General features: G+C 42.6%; 1 protein-coding gene across 2 annotated transcripts in view; it reads right to left on the reverse strand.

Moving 5' to 3' along the window:
* FNDC3B (fibronectin type III domain containing 3B) overlaps nucleotides 1-16063 on the reverse strand; it is a 373640-nt gene extending 357577 nt beyond the window's left edge. The window contains exon 1 of one of the 2 annotated variants that reach the window (XM_010356910.2): nucleotides 15894-16063. The gene's annotated coding sequence lies outside the window, so the exon portion shown is untranslated. Of the gene's footprint in view, nucleotides 1-15024; nucleotides 15167-15893 lie in introns of those variants that run through there. The other variant, XM_010356911.2, reaches the window with a different exon arrangement.
* Between the last annotated feature and the right edge of the window lie 411 nt (nucleotides 16064-16474).

The raw sequence follows: 16474 nt of genomic DNA on the forward strand, positions 1-16474 counted from the left end.
TAAAAGAAAAAAAGGGGCATTTTTTTAAGATGAACTTCCTAAAAGACTCCAAATTACTGATTTCATAGTAATTTCTTTAAAAATGAGTATAAATACAAAGCAAATTTTGGTGATAGTGGTGAATGTGTGAGGTTAGAGAGAAGAGAGTCCAAGCAGTTTTAAAGAAATATAAGGAAATGAAACACTCAAATCCTAAAATTACAATCTATTCCTCCTTTGATAGATGCTTAAAACTGTTCTCTTTACATCTTGAGGTATAATATTGATATTTAAGAAACTATATACTCTTAGGAATTAATTCAGTGCCATGGTGATCTGCATCATGAGGACCCACCACAGCAAGTCCTGAAAGCTGGAAGGAGGCAAAGGCTTCCCCTGCCTCCTACTGTAGAGAGAGGGGTCAGGTGGGCAGCCAGTATTAAGGACCACTTCTCTGGAGGTGCTGCCCACCCCCACACCCCCGTTCGGGGGCATTTTAGCACTTACAGCCTCCCTCCTGAGACAGGAGAGAAAGAAGAAGGTGGTTCTAACAGTCCTCACCATTCTGTGGAAACAACCTCCAGAGAAGCACATAGCTCCTTCTAGACCACAAGGAATATTCCTGTGAAGAAGCCAGAAATGGTTTTTAGGCAACACAGCCTTGGGGGGCTGCATCTGCACTTAGTCTCTTTGTCCACACCACTCCACAAACACAAGGAAAGAAGCAAATCAGGCCGCTCTTCAGAGCCTTGTCCTTAACTCACCTTCAGTGAACTCACTTTCTAAAGATGGAGTCGAGCCCTACATGATTTCTAACAAAGGACGCATTTAGGGTTGCCAGCTACCCAGGTTTAGTCCGGGCCGTCTGGGAAAGCACAAGGCTCCTCTGAATCCTGAGGCCACCTTTAATTAACTGCAGGAGCTGCTTTCTGAGTTCTCAGAGATAGACACCCTCTAGTCCTTTGCTCATCCCCTCCCTGTGGCTGCCTTAGGTACAACCTAAACCACCAAACAGTATTAACCTTAAAAAGAGAAAAACAGTATTAGGAATAGAAGGATTTGCTTTCCCAGGTGCAAATTATAGGAATAGCATCTTACTCTTATTAACTTAAATGAAAGGAACTGGGGATGAACAGAACTGTTGTACCAGTGAGTAAAAGGTCTCCCTTTCATAGAGTGTTTAGAGTGTCCGAATAAGGTAAAACTTCACTTAGAGTGTCTGAATAAGGTAAAACTTCACTATCGTTTATTAACCAACTGCCTCAGATTTTTCCCATTCACTCTATTGCGTTTCTTATACATTACTTTCTATGAAGTACACTTTTATTCTCTGGTTTCTTTCATTCTAAGCTTAAGTTGCTACTACAGAGAACAATCTAGGAAAATCTCCCCCTTGGAAAATGTCCAGAATATTATTGTTTCAAAAGAAAATTTTAGTTGTTTTTTTTTTTTTTTTTTTGAGGCAGAGTCTCGCCCTGTTGCCCAGGCTGGAGTACAAGGCCATGGCACCATCTCAGCTCACAGCAACCTCCGCCTCCCGGGTTCAAATGATTCTCCTGCCTCAGCCTCCCAAGCAGCTGGGATTACATGCGCCTGCCACCACACCTGGCAAATTTTTGTATTTTTAGTAGAGACGGGTTTCATCATGTTGGTCAGGTGGGTCTCCAACTCCTGACCTCAGGTTATCCGCCCACCTCAGCCTCCCAAAGTACTGGCATTACAGGCGTGAGCCACCGCACCCAGCCTAGATTTTAGTTTTCTAGACAATAGACCGGTTGAACACGTGGAAGGCATTCGGCTAATATTTAGCCTTCGTATTCAGCCGCCTGGGAACACAGACACTGTGCCAAGTCTAGAGATACAAATAAGATCATGAACCTGAACTACTGAGAAGCCATGAGATACAGCTGAAAAAAGGTTTTAAATCACTCTGGGGGACCTTAGGAAAGTGTTTTAATGTTTTCGAGTATGCCTTCTCATCTTTGATTCACTCAATGAACACTTATGGGGGCACTCAATATGTACTAGCTTCTGCTGTGGACACTGGAAACACCTACAGAAAAACAGAATATCTTCCAGAATTATTTTTAATGAAAGTGTGTATATAAATGGATAGATGTATACACACAGACACACACAGAATATACATATGGATGGAATACGTATTTACATGAAAGTGCCTGGCAAGTAGTGAGTGCTGGAAAATTGTTGGCCACTATTACTGCATTTTACATCTGCCTTGTGGTCAGAGGGTTTGGAAGTACAGTGCACAAAAGTGTCCTCATTTCTATATAAAACTGCCAATAGCTGGCTATCATTTTACTCCAAGGAATATGATGATTAAAACCTTCAATTTTGCCCTATCTCCTAACTGGAATCCTTTAATCTAAGCACTATTCTCACCTCTTTCCAGCCATTAGATTGAAAACCTTAAAGGGACAGAATACCAAGAGGGCCAACTCCCCAACTCCGAGTTCCCCAAACTTGTCTGATCATATAATTCACCTGAAACACTTAACAAAGATTTCCAGATCCCACCCCAGATCTAAAGAACAAGAGGCCCACAGGCACCGCCCTCTCCAAACACACAGCCCTATAATGTCCCAGGAGATTCTTCTCTTAACAGTCTTTAACTCCCCCTGCAAATAGCTGAGGTCATTCTCCTCAAGTTCTTTCCAAGGCATGCTCTTTGACCCTTTCTCCATGGCTTAGTTTAGCACTAACCAACACTTGGCCAGAATCAACTCTTTCAGCTGGGCCTCCAACAGCTTGGCAAGGCACATTTAGGGGAGGAGAGGGTTTCTGTCCCTTAATATGTCCCTTCTAGAATTTCACTTATAAAAGGATCATTTAAGGCCAGGCATGGCTCATGCCTGTAATCCCAGCACGGTGGGATGCCAAGGCGGGCGGATCGCTTGAGCCCAGGACTTCCACACCAGCCTGGGTAACATGGCAAGACCCCATCTCTACCAAACAAAAAAAACCACAAAAATCAGCTGGGCACCTTGCCGGAGGCTGAGGTGGAAGGATCACTTGAGCCCAGGAGGTGGAGGCTGCAGTAAGCAGAGATCGCTCCACTGCACTCCAGCCTGGGCAGCAGAGCCAGACCCTGTCTCAAAAAAAAAAAAAAAAAAAAGAAAAAAGACAAAGATTATTTTTTAAAAGGATCATTTAAAACTACCACAAACCTCTGAAAAGTTACATTATTTTAAAAAATAATTCCCTTAACATAATTTGAACTGACTCCAATAAACAAAATGCATGTAATTGAGGGCCCATATTTTCATGGAACAGAAATACGGCTTTTCCAAATCAATTCACAATCTAATAGAGACATGAAAAAAGTCATGTATTCTCTGAAGAACATTCATTTCTTTAAAATAGCAATGAATAAAAAGCTAGTTTTGCACTACAGGTGACTCATACCTTTCATCTTCATTTGTTTAATTAAACATTTATTAGTTCCCTATTTGGAGGAAAAAAAGAACACCATGGAAACACAAAAGTGCCTAAAATATAGGCCATGTTCCAAAGAGAGTAGGTTCTTTGGCGGTGATTTATGAGATTTTTGATGCACCCATAACCTGGGCAGTATACACTGAAACCAATTTGTAGTCTTTTACCTCTCACCCTCTTCCCAACCTTTCCCCTTGAGTCCCCAAAGTCCACTGTATCATTCTTATTGAAAGGCACTAAGTTTAAATGGTACATTCAAACTGGGGATCCAGCCACGCAGCCATCAAATGAACATTTACTGTGTATCCACGATGAAAAGACCCCAAGTTAAATCAGAAATCATCCCCCTACTCACAAATAAGGGAGACAAGGAGACTATTAGGCAACGATGAAAAAGTCAAGTCTTCTGAAAAGTACAGATAAAGTGCTAGAAGACATTTAAGAAAATGGTAAGTTAGGAGAAACCCTGTCTCTACTAAAAAAAAATTACAAAATTAGCCAGGTATAGTGGCGCATGCCTGTAATCCCAGCTACTCAGGAGGCTGAGGCAGGAGAATGGCTTGAAACCAGGAAGCGGAGGTTGCGGTGAGCCGAGATTGCGCCATCGCACTCCAGCCTGGGCAACAAGAGCGAAACTGCATCTCAAAAAAGAAAAAAAAGAAAAGAAAAGAAGTTATCTAAAATGATGGCTCTGGAACATAACAAGGATATGCACACACACACACACAAAAAAAAAAAGCGGGGGGGGAGATCATTTTCTTTTGAATAGCCCAAAATCATTTAAGAGCATTCTAAAGCAATGTAGTAATTCTTCATATTGCTCCTGGATATGAGGAGACCATGACTCTCAATACCTTTTGATATAGTAATGACCCTACTGCCAGAGAAATTAAGTAGGCCACAAAAGTGATAGCTATGGTATGAAAAGCTCATTGAGTAGAGTTGTATCAAGCCATTTATATATGTAGCAATATATATACACACATTATATAAAGAGTATATACACTATATATACACACTATATATATACACACACACACACACACACACAAGAAAATATACCCACAGAGGCCAGGCGTGGTGGCTCACGCCCGTAATCCCAGCACTTTGGGAGGCTGAGGCTGGTGGATCACCTGAGGTCGGGAGTTGGAGACCAGCCTGGCCAACATGATGAAACCCCGTCTCCACTAAAAATACAAAAATTAGCCAGGCATGGTGGCACGTGCCCCCAGCTGCTCCAAAGGCTGAGGCAGGAGAATCACATGAACCCGGGAGATACAGTTTTCAGTGAGCCGAGATCATGCCACTGCACTCCAGCCTGGGTGACACAGTGAGATACCATCTCAAAAAAAAAAAGAAAATATACCCACAGAGAATGCACGTACACATTACTATCACACTCTTGCAATCTGACACTGTTTTCCAGGAGTTCTGGAATGAATGGTAAACATTTTGTGATAGCCAATGGTATGTAATTTTCCTTAAGAACTTACTTGCATTTGAATTTAAATCTTTCCATTAGAATTTTTATCTGACATTTTGAGTATACATACTTTTCATCTGACGTTTAGGCTTTGGTATCCCAACACTTAATGAAAATCTTGCCCATCTTTGGGTAAATGTGATCCAGCTACACTCAACATCAAATACCTCACAAGAAAAAACAGAGGGAGCAGAACCTACTATGCAATCATTAGATGCTAGAGACAAGTTCAGAGGAATAAAACAAAATATATGTGCCTTCTTCCATTCTATCCCTTTTGTAATTTGGTTTTACAGTCTAAGGAACTAAACAATTCTAACACCTAATGCATTTCCAGCATGAGCAAAGAGATGACTTAGACCATTTCTCTTAAACAGAAATCAAAGTTTTTCCACAGTACTAATGTTGTCAAGAATGAATAAGATGTTTAAAGGTTAGGCCGGGCACGGTGCCTCATGCCTACAATCCCAGCACTCTGGGAGGTAGAGGGGAGCAGACCACCTGAGGTCGGGAGTTCGAGACCAACCTGACCAACATGGAGAAACCCCGTCTCTACTAAAAATACAAAATTAGCCGGGGGTGGTGGTGCATGCCTGTAATCTCAGCTACTCAGGAGGCTGAGGCAGGAGAATCGCTTGAACCCAGGAGGCAGAGGTCGGGGTGAGCCGAGTTCACGCCATTGCACTCCACACTGGACAAGAGTGAAATTCCCTCTCAAAAAAAAATAATGTTTAAAGGTTAGAAAATGTGACAGGTCCAACTGTACACCTACTCCTGGATTTCTAAATAACTCACTGTGCTATTCAGGACAGATTATCTTCATGTGCTTACATGGTCTGCAAATATTAATAAACTCCCTGATTCATCTCAATATTAAAATGCCCTTTTTTCCCCTCTAGAGATCTACTTTTAAACATTTTCCTCTTAAAATTAAGTCAGATAATAAAATAAGGAAACTTTCTGATCTCCAAAAAATGGCCTAGGGAAATCTCCATTTACACTGCAACAGACAGATGAAGAAAAAATAACTACCTATATACCTGCCTGAAGTAGACCAAGGGGAGTAAAGAGGCATATGGAGACTGTATAGGATACATCTTCAATATTTACTTTTGCATTTTTTAATTGTCATAAGATATACATAACAAAAAATTTACCATTTTCTGCATTCAACTTAGTGGTATTACATACATTCATAATGTTGTACAACCATCGCCACTGTTCATTTCCAGAACTTTTTTATCATCCCAAACAGAAATTCTAAACCCATGAAACATTATCTCTCCATTTTCCCTTCCCCCAAGCCCTGGTAATCTCTATTCTACTTTTTGTCTCTATGAATTTACCCATCCTAGTTATCTCATGCAAGTAGATATATACAACACTTATATTTTTGTGTCTGGCTTATTTCACCTAGCATAATGTTTTCAAGATTCATTCATGTTATGGCATGTATTAGAATTGCCTTCTTTTTTACAGCTGAATAACATTCCACTGTACCATAATATTCCAATATATAATACCATATTTTGTTTATTCATCTGTTGATGGACATGGATCATTCTACCTTTTAAGTATTGTGAATAATGCTGCTATAAACACTGGCTTTTAAGTACCTGAGTCCCTGCTTTCTTTTGCGTACAGGAATAGGAATGGAATTGCTGAATCACATAGTATTTCTATGTGTAAATATTTATGAACTACAAAACTGTTTTCCACAGTAGCTGTATCATTTAACATTCCCAAAAGCAATACACAAGGATTCCAGCTCAATATATTTAAGTATTCTCTAATTCACTACTTCAGAATAATGTTTACCTCTATTTCTTAATCAGAATTATTTTTCTTGAGATTAAAAAAACCATGATCGAAAAATCAGAAACAGCATCTAAATACTTTTATTATTTTCTTTCCCATTGAATGATTTAAACAGTAAAAGATATAGAAGGTATAGAATGGGTTTTTTAAAACCTTTAAAATATTAAGAGAAAATGAAGCATATCCTAGAAATACATTAAGTATCCTATACGTACAACTTGTACTGTAAAAACTGGTCAAATCTGACCCCTAAGTAGTCACATACTAGAAAACCTCGCATATGAGTAACTGAGTATGAAACATAAAATATCCAGAAATCTTTTAAAAGAAACTTACTCTTATTACTGGCAACTTCATACAGTACCTGGAACTAAGCTACCCAGGAGGATCTTGCTTTAGTAAAAGTAGAGGAGGAGGACATGTAATTAGCTTATCTAAATACTAAACTCAGGACTCTCCACAATCCTGCCCAAACCCGAAGGCAGAAGAAATGAGCTAAAAGCAATAATGATGTTCTTAAACCTTTAACACCTGCTCTCACCAATCTGCCATCAAATGCTTACACGTGACAAAACAAGTCAACAAGTAGCAAAACAAACGTCCCTAGAAAAACACCAAAACCAATAAATAGGCATAGTTGGAGTCTATTGGTAGAGTGGAGTGGGGTGGGGTGGGGGAGGCAGATATTGTGCTTATTGTTGTGATATATTTTGCAAGCAAATAATATAGTTCTACCCATTGCTGGTAAACTGTAGTTCACATGATAGCATTGAGTCAATCAACATTTATTTCATGGCAATCCACAGAGAATACTGACTTTCCAGGGGTTTCTGTATCTCTATGCAAAGACCACCAGCAGTCCAGCATCAGTGAATGCATTCTGCCCTTTCACACTGCTTTTAAGTAAACTGATTTTTCCCAAAGTGCTTAAAAGTGGTTTGTTCTTTTAATTAGGTAAATATTCCTCAAGATCTATTTCAACTTGATATTTCCAGTAAAACCTTTTCATATAGAATAGGCAGCCAAACTTTATCCTAGCCTTGCCTGGATAATTGCAAATCCCTAATTAGTTACATCTAGAACAATGGAGTTATTTTTAATAGAGACCCCTCTTTCATAGGCTATAGGGAATATTAAATCCCTTAAAAATAAATTAAACCATTATATTTCCTGGGATCTTAGAATCTTCAATTATTTCTAAAACATCCTACCTTTGTTCATGTATAAAGATCACTTTCTAGACAATTATTTCAACAGAAAACTTTTCATAATTGTGAGTTAAGATCATTTAAGTAAGTTTTTTTTTTTGTTTTATTTTGGTGTTTTTTTTTTTTTGTTTTTTTTTTTTTTTTGAGATGGAGTCTCGCTCTACCGCCCGGGCTGGAGTGCAGTGGCCAGATCTCAGCTCACCTCAGCTCACTGCAAGCTCCGCCTCCCGGGTTCACGCCATTCTCCTGCCTCAGCCTCCTGAGTAGCTGGGACTACAGGCGCCCGCCACCACGCCCGGCTAGTTTTTTGTATTTTTTAGTAGAGACGGGGTTTCACCGTGTTAGCCAGGATAGTCTCGATCTCCTGACCTCGTGATCCACCCGTCTCGGCCTCCCAAAGTGCTGGGATTACAGGCTTGAGCCACCGCGCCCGGCCTAAGTAAGTTTTTATGACTAGTTGGCCTTTATGAAAATCTTTACTACTCTTTCCAGGGTAAAAACAAAGATATATCCTTAAATTCTAATATAATTTAGAAGCCTTAAAGTCTAACACAGCCTGAAGGTGCTCCAGTTTTAGTATTTCTCAAATTTCAGAAGGTAGCAAAGAATTGAACTTAACCACCATCCAGCCTTAGGAGTTTGGTGGTAGATACTGTTCTCTATACAAGATTCCAAAAACATCAGAACACAGTAGAATATTCCATTAACAAAGAACCTGGTCTAGATCTCAATAAATGCATTCTGAGTCAATAAACAAGTAACTGAAATGAAATTACATTTTAAGCTCAAAAAGAATCATTTAACACAAGACACACTTTGATACTTACTAGAACCTCAAATAACACTAACTGTGACTCAACACCATTTCAGAAAAATCCCCCACCACCCCGCAAAATGGTTATTTGAAGCTGATGAGGTATTTTAATAATATTATAAAAACAAAACAGGGCCGGGCAAGGTGGCTTATACCTATAATCCTAACACTTTGGAAGGCTGAAGCAGGGGTACTGCTTCAAGCCAGAAGTTAGAGACCAGCCTGAGCCACAGAGTGGGACCCTGTCTCTATAAAAATAAAAAAAAAATTAGCTAGGCATGGTGGTGGTGTGAACCTATAGTCCTAGCTATAGCCCTACTGGGGAGGCTGAGGTGGAAGGATGGATCACTTGAGCCCAGGAGTTCGAAGCCATAGTGAGCTATGATAGAGCCACTGCACTCTAGCAGCAGTGAAACGCTGTATCTCAAAAAAGAAAAAGAAAAAAAAATTAGAAGCCAATGTCTAAACTGACACTGAGTATTGCCAAGGGCATCAGAAATTCTGATCCAACACTGACAGAATGCTAAACTTGCATATCTTAACTGGGGAGAAACAAAGAAAAATTCAAGAATCGAATATTTTCAAACTGACAAACATCCTCATCTGTATGTAGATGGCTGACCACAACTGTCTATCGATCTTATGTGATTTATACTTGGTGGTTTTAAAAACATTTCTGTCCCCTGATCTTCAACTGGCACCCGACATACCTTCTGTTTCCAAGAACTGGTCCTTGACATTAAACCCACACCATAAACAAACTCCCCTCCAGGTGAGCTTGTTACTAGGGTCTGACCTCTCACTGGATATACCTTGCAAAGTGCTCAAATACCATCAAGTCGTCCTTCCAGTTGAGCCTGTGCTTGTCTACCTGCCCCTATCTAGCCACAATAATTCAAGCATTCTCTCCCTCTTTAAAACACATAATGCCATAACCATACTATGTATTTTAAGGGAAAATACATATATAAAGACACTCAGAAACTAAAGTACAAAGCTTTTCCTCAACCACCTAAGTGAATTCTCAACAGCTGTAAGAGTGAGAATTAATTTACTTGAAAATAATGTCTTACCACATAAAAATCCCACTTAATGGATTAACCTCATTAACATGAAGAAAAGGCAATTGTGATTTCTAAAGTGGAAAGGCAGGTAGGTTGCAAAGATTCCCCTACACTGAAAATATGATTCTTTTCCATTCTTAGCTGTAATTGCTGAAAGCTCAAGTAATAGGCTAAGATAACACACAAGGAGTAAAACCTTATTCCTCTATCATTCAGTACTGAAAGTTCCTCTAAGAGACTGCACTTTTTCCCCCCCACCTCAAAAACAGACCTGAATCAAGCCTGGCCTGCCCACTTCAGCAATACTAGCGCAGCTACAGACCAACTTCCCAAAAACACAGATATGGGACAACTTACGTACAGTACAACTTTGGAGAGGTCACAAATCACCTATTCCATTAGGAGTGGGGTGAAAATAAAATACAACATCTAAAGCTTGGACCTTATTTACTGATCACAAAGAGAAAAATAAATCATTTTTCCAACTGTCCAAGCACAATTTGGAGGTCTCTGAAAATGTGCAAAGAAATACCATAGGACCAGCTCAGTTTTAAACTTTGGAATTTAATGAACTATGGAGTTTGTATAAGGTTTTGCCAAACACTTTTCAATACACTGACTCATTAATCCCTTGTGACAACCATTTGAAAAGGTATGAGTTAGATCTTTCCTCCTTATATTAAAATGAGGAAACCCAGACTAAGAGAGATCCAAAAGCTTATCAAGGACCCAGCTAGAAAGTAAAGTCATCCCTTGACAGAGAAGATATTCTGATTTCAAACTGATGCTCAGATGTGGCCCTCAATCTTTGTCCATCATTTAAACATCTTTATTCCTTAAGATTATAGTAAATTTGTCATTTGTATTAAGTACTTGGGGATGTCCTACAAATCAAACCATATGTCATGGGTTAAATCATGTTTCCTATATTTGTCACACTCACTAGGACACTATAATCCTATTTATAACATGGTTCTTACCCTGAAAATAGTACAGTGATATCTTATCCTTGAAAACAGTACAGTGGTCCCAATGGTCAGGAATGGGTATGAACAGGATGTTTCAGTTATCTGAACAGTCTCAGTAACTGACGCCTTACCTGCAGTTGAATTAACAATTTTCAAAGAGCTGGAAGCAATGTAATTCACGTAACACTAAAATAACTTAGAACAATTTAAAGATAATTTACAGACATGGGTCCTTCAGGATATGTCTAAAGATTATGAACTGCAATTATCCCTGGACAGTACTATAATTATGGAAGATACAGTAGATTCAGATATACTTATACTGAACCTGGCAGTTGCCTCTTAAAAATCCTAATAAAAAGAGATTACATTATAATTTCCCTTTTCCTGAGGGTAGTGCACCAAAAAAAAAAAGGTATTGGGTTATTGGATATGTATAGATAGAATCCAATCTAGATAAATGAATGCTTACTTTAACATGAGTTGGAATATTCACCATTCCATACAAAATCAGAAAGTTGTTGAAATTCCTTTTAGCAAATGAAACTCTAAAATTCAATGAATTTAAATTAAATCCATTAATCAGAAAAGTATTTGATCATCTGCATCAAACAGATCTTTCTTACTGTTTTAATCTTACACATATTCTTCCCAATTCATGGACGAATCCAATGTGTTTGATATTTGATTTTTATACTCTGATAGTAAAAGAATAATTTTGATTCTTCAGATTACTTCTGCAGCTACATAAGGAAAAGTGAATAATGGTTTACTGATACTTATGAAGTCATCTGAAAAGAACTGTCCAATGAATGGATGAACATGGGTATGAGAGGATCATTTTTTTCAACTTTCTAATACTGACTTTTCATATTGTTTCCTATTTGTACTCTTTTATTACACTAAAATAACCAACAAGCTCTGGCTTTTTCAGCAATTCCTATGTACAATTCCTATATTAAACCAAAAAAGAACATATCATTTAAAGTTTTTTCCACCAGCTTTAACTATGACATGTAAGCATTGTTTTTAAAACCAAATAGTTAACAAATAATATGCATATTTTATCCACTCTACATAGGAAAGCAAAGTTGAGCTATAGCTAACTCAGTCTTTAAGTTCCATTTAAGGGCTGAATGTAACTTCTGATATCATAGAACAAAGAAAAATGAACTAAGAGATCTGAAGAGCAGTATGCAGCCTGGACAACACAGTGAGACCTGTTGCTACAAAAATAATAATAATAATAATAAATATCCTGACATGGTGGCGTGCACACCTGTAGTCCCAGCTACTGGAGAGGCTAGGGTAAGAGGATCACTTCAGCCTGGGAGGTGGAGGCTACAGTGAGCCGTGATCATGCCACTGCACTCCAGCCTGGGTAACAGAACGAGACTCCGTCTCAAAGTAAAATAAAGAGCAGTATGACCAAGCTACATGTGAAAGATTTGAGAGTCAAAAAGTTCTACACTTTGCTCTCCAATATGGTAACCACTAGCCACAAGTGAAAATTTAACTTTAAAATAATTACAAGTAAATAAAACTTAGGGCCGGTGCGGTGGCTCACACCTGTAATTCCAGCACTCTGGGAGCCCAAGGCGGGTGGATCACCAGAAGTCAGGAGTTCGTGACCGGCCTGGCTAACATGGTGAAAACCCATCTCTGCTAAAAAAATATAAAAGTTAGTGGCAGGCGCCTGTAATCCCAGCTACTCGGGAGGCTGAGGCAGAAGAACCATTTGAACCCGGGAGGCGGAGGCTGCAGTTAGCCGAGATCGCGCCACTGCACTCCAGCCTGGGAGACAAAGCTAGAATCCATGTCAACTCGCCAGGCGGAGGTGGCAGTGAGCCGAGATTGCACCACTGCACTCACTCCAGCCTGGGCGACAGAGTGAGACTCCATTTCAAAAAAAATAATTAAACTGTTGTTTCTCAGTCCACTAGTTACATTTCAAAGACTCAGTTATATGTGCCTTGTGGCTGCTATACTGGACAGCACAGACAGAACCATTTCCAACACTGAAGAAAATTCCATTGGATGACACCGTTGGTAGCTACGTGATCTTATGCAAGTTACTTAATTTCTGTAAATCTCAATGCCCTTATTTGTAAAGTGTGCATAACACAACCTAAATCGAAAGACTATTAGAATTTTAATGAGATAATGTATAAAAGCACAGGAATTAGTGCTTAGTACACATCAGATATCCCAGAAAAGAGCTATTAACACAATCCTGTATTAAACTTTCATCTATAATGGTGACCCTCAACAAGTCACTTTCCCTTCCGGGGCCTCATTTTCCAAACTGACAAGTGTGGGAAATTCTTCTAGTTAGCTTCTAATGAACCTATTGATCAAAAGCTACCAGGTTAAATAAAGTATTGAGCAAAAGGAGCACAAACTCCTACTGAGTAAACTGTTACCTAGGCTCTAAAAGCCTAGAGCTTCCTCACAGATCCCAAGCATTCTTCAAGAAACCCCAGAAGACTGGCTCTCCAATATAACCCATCGTCTGATGTGCGCTATTTATAAAGTCTGTCTTAAAAGATTACCGGAATATCTTTCTGAAATTGTGAATACTGTAATTAGAAGCTACAACCTCCTATTTCATGATGAGATCCTGCAGTTTTAACATCTTTTAAATAAACGCTATCTTCACAGATGAATTTTTTTATCTTAAAGTCATTTAAACCACAACACTTTAAAAGCACGTGAGTTTAAAAACAATTTTGTAATGACTGATTTTTTTTTTTTTTAAATCAACTATGCCTCATTCTCAGTCAGCCTGTGGGTGCCCCTCTGGTATCTAAACAAAGTGAGAATTGTACCTTCATGGGTGAGGTCCTTTTGCAGGGCCAGAAACATGCCCAGAGACTTTATCCTCGTTAACAGCTGCTCCCAGGGAGCCAGGAAATTTACTGATCCAGTAAATTTCAGAGTCAGCCTTCAATGAGGGGGAACCAAGGGCCCCCACAAAAGGCACAAAACCAGCACTCCCGGCTGCTATCCACTGTGGGGCGTTGCCCAGGCACCCAGGGTCACAGCTTTAACTTAGGGGTGGAGGAGCAACTCCCGCAGCAGAAATCATTACGGAGCGAAGCAATTTTGCCCAAGGCCTGAAGCCTCAAAAAAAAAAAAGTATTATTCCAGAGCAGATTCCTTTTCTTCCGGGTCTGTCTGCTTCTTCTGACTCTTTGCCCACAACCACCGTGCCTCCCCATTCTCAATGCCCCACCTCCTGCCACATTTATTTAAAAAAAAAAAAAAAAAGAACAAGGAGGAGGAGAAGAGAAGGAAGGAAGGAAGGAAGGAAGGAAGGAAGGAAGGAAGGAAGAAGGAAAGAAGGAAGGAAGGAAGGAAGGAAGGAAGGAAGGGAGGGAGGGAGGGAGGGAGGGAGGGAAGAGGAAGAGGGAGAGAGGGAAGGGAGGGAGAGAGGGAAGGGGAGGGAGGGAAGAAAAAGGAAGGAAGGAGAAAAGGAAGGAAGGAGAGAGGAGAAAGAAAACGATTTTAAAAAGCTTATTCCCTCTCCCTTAGCTTTCCCTAGGAAGGCCTGGAAACCGGAGGAAATTCAAATCAAATTAGTTGCACATTAAAAAATAAACAGACAAGCAATCAGGAGGTGCCCACCCAACAAAAGACCTCACCCGTTCCAAAATATGATTAAGCTTGGGAGGGAAGAGGGGGAGGGGGACTAGAAACCAGCAGGGATGGAGAGATAAACCTGTGGATTTTTGGCCCCAGCGTTGACCCATTGCGGCCAAATTCTAAATTTTGTTTAAAGAAAATGCTGAGTTGAGGAGAAAAGAAAATAAAAAGTTATAACTTTTAAGGAAGTCTGCAAACGGCAATGTCTGGATAAAATGCCATTGCTTCTCTTCGTCTGGGATGGCAGGGTGGGAGCTGAGATTCCAAAAGCTCCAACTCCGACCCCGCACTCCTGGAAGCCTCCCCGCCAAAGGCGCCGCCGGGCGGCGCAGCCCAGTCTCCCGAGACGGCGGGTCCGGGTCCTCCGGCTCCCACGGGACGCCAGGACCCGGACCTCTGGGAAAGTTCGCGGGCACAGCCAGAGGCCCCACTTTCTGCCGAGAGTGACAGGCCCTTCCCACGCCTGCCGGCCCCAGCCCAGCCGCGGGCACCAGACGGTCCGCGCGGCCTCTCCTGGCCGCCTCGGGGAGCAGATTCCGCCCGCCCGCCCCACCCCCCGCCGAGGCGCCCCTCGGGGTGCCGGACTGACCGGAGCTCCGCTGGCCCACACACCGGGTCGCCCGCTCCTTCCCGCCGCGCCCCGCTCCCCCGCCCAAGCTTCCAGCCGCCAGGCTCGCCAAGTCCGGCCGCTGCCGCCGGTTACCGCCCCCAGCCCGGGGGGAGCCCGGGGGGAGCCCGGGGGGCAGGACCGGGAGGGAGGACGTGGCGCGCTCGGAGGTGGCCAGCAGCGGGGCGGGGAGTGTCCCGGAGAGGCCCAGCCGGGGGCGGGGGAGCCAGGCCGGCGCAGGCTCGGGACCCTCCCCGAGAGCATTCCCGGGTTCGAGGCCCCCGACTGCCCCCGCCGGCGCGGAGAGGCGGCCCCAACTTCCAGCCCCACTTCTCACACCCGCCCTCTTCCCTCCACCATATGGAAATCTACAGCCTCAGAAAGTGACACGTCGAAGATTCCTCGGCCTCGCCGACCGCCCTCCCCCTCCTGGGCAGCGTTCCTGCCGCGGAGATTCCGGGAGGGGGAGCGGATTCCTCGGACAAAATCTGCTGGGAAGGCTGGGGGTGGGGGGAGGCCGAGAGCCACTGCCCCAATTTTTTTTTTTAAGGGGAATCTACCCGTTTCTTTCACTCCTGCAAACCCTGAGGCAGGGAGCACAGGCGGGGAACCCGACCCCAGCAAGGCGGGGGCCGCCCCCTCCCGGGTCCCGCGTTCCCGGGGTGCCCAGGCGAGCGCGGGGCGCCCCAGCACTCCGGCGCCAAGTTTTTGCCGGGAAGCCCAGGGCGCTCCCGGGACAGGGACGCACTTTGGCGGACTCGGCGTCAGGCCGGGGCTTTCCAGTGCATCGGACCCGGCGATTGCGCGCGGGGTCCAGGTCTCCTTCAGTTCCCGGCTCCTGCACGCCTTACCTTCCCTAGGGCTGAAACGCGGGGCTCCGGGCGCACCACACACCGGGTCGCCCACGCCTTTCCAGCCGGCAGCCCGAAGGATTCCTGACGCCCCCTTGCTGCTCCCGCCGCCGCCGCCGCTCTCCTCCTCCTCCAGCCGCCGCCGCCGCCGCTCAAATAACTACCAGGAGGGTTTGATGGGGGATTCCGCCATGTCAATGATGTCGGGACCACATGGGGATTTGGGGCCCGCCCACTACCGTAAACCGCCGAGTATACCTGCCGCCACACTCGCAGGCTCGCAGAAGCTGTTGTCCCCGGCCCTGCCTAGCTAAGCAGAAACTCCTTTTGGTTCAGCCAGACTAAAGAAACCTGACGCTTAGGGAGCTAACAACTCCTGAATGGCGAGGGCTGCGCGTTCTCCAGATCGCCAAAATAATGTAAAGGCAATGTTTACTCAGTGATAATTAAGCCTAAGACTGACTTTTGTCCATTTACACATATATTTCCCTTTTTGTTGTTAACCCCCACAGCACAGCAACCTTGTGAGCTATATTACTCCCCTATTTCCCACAGCATTTTGTTCATACAGCTAACATAGT

This window comes from Rhinopithecus roxellana, chromosome 1 (assembly GCF_007565055.1).
Source record: "Rhinopithecus roxellana isolate Shanxi Qingling chromosome 1, ASM756505v1, whole genome shotgun sequence".
Taxonomy (NCBI): Eukaryota; Metazoa; Chordata; class Mammalia; order Primates; family Cercopithecidae; genus Rhinopithecus; species Rhinopithecus roxellana.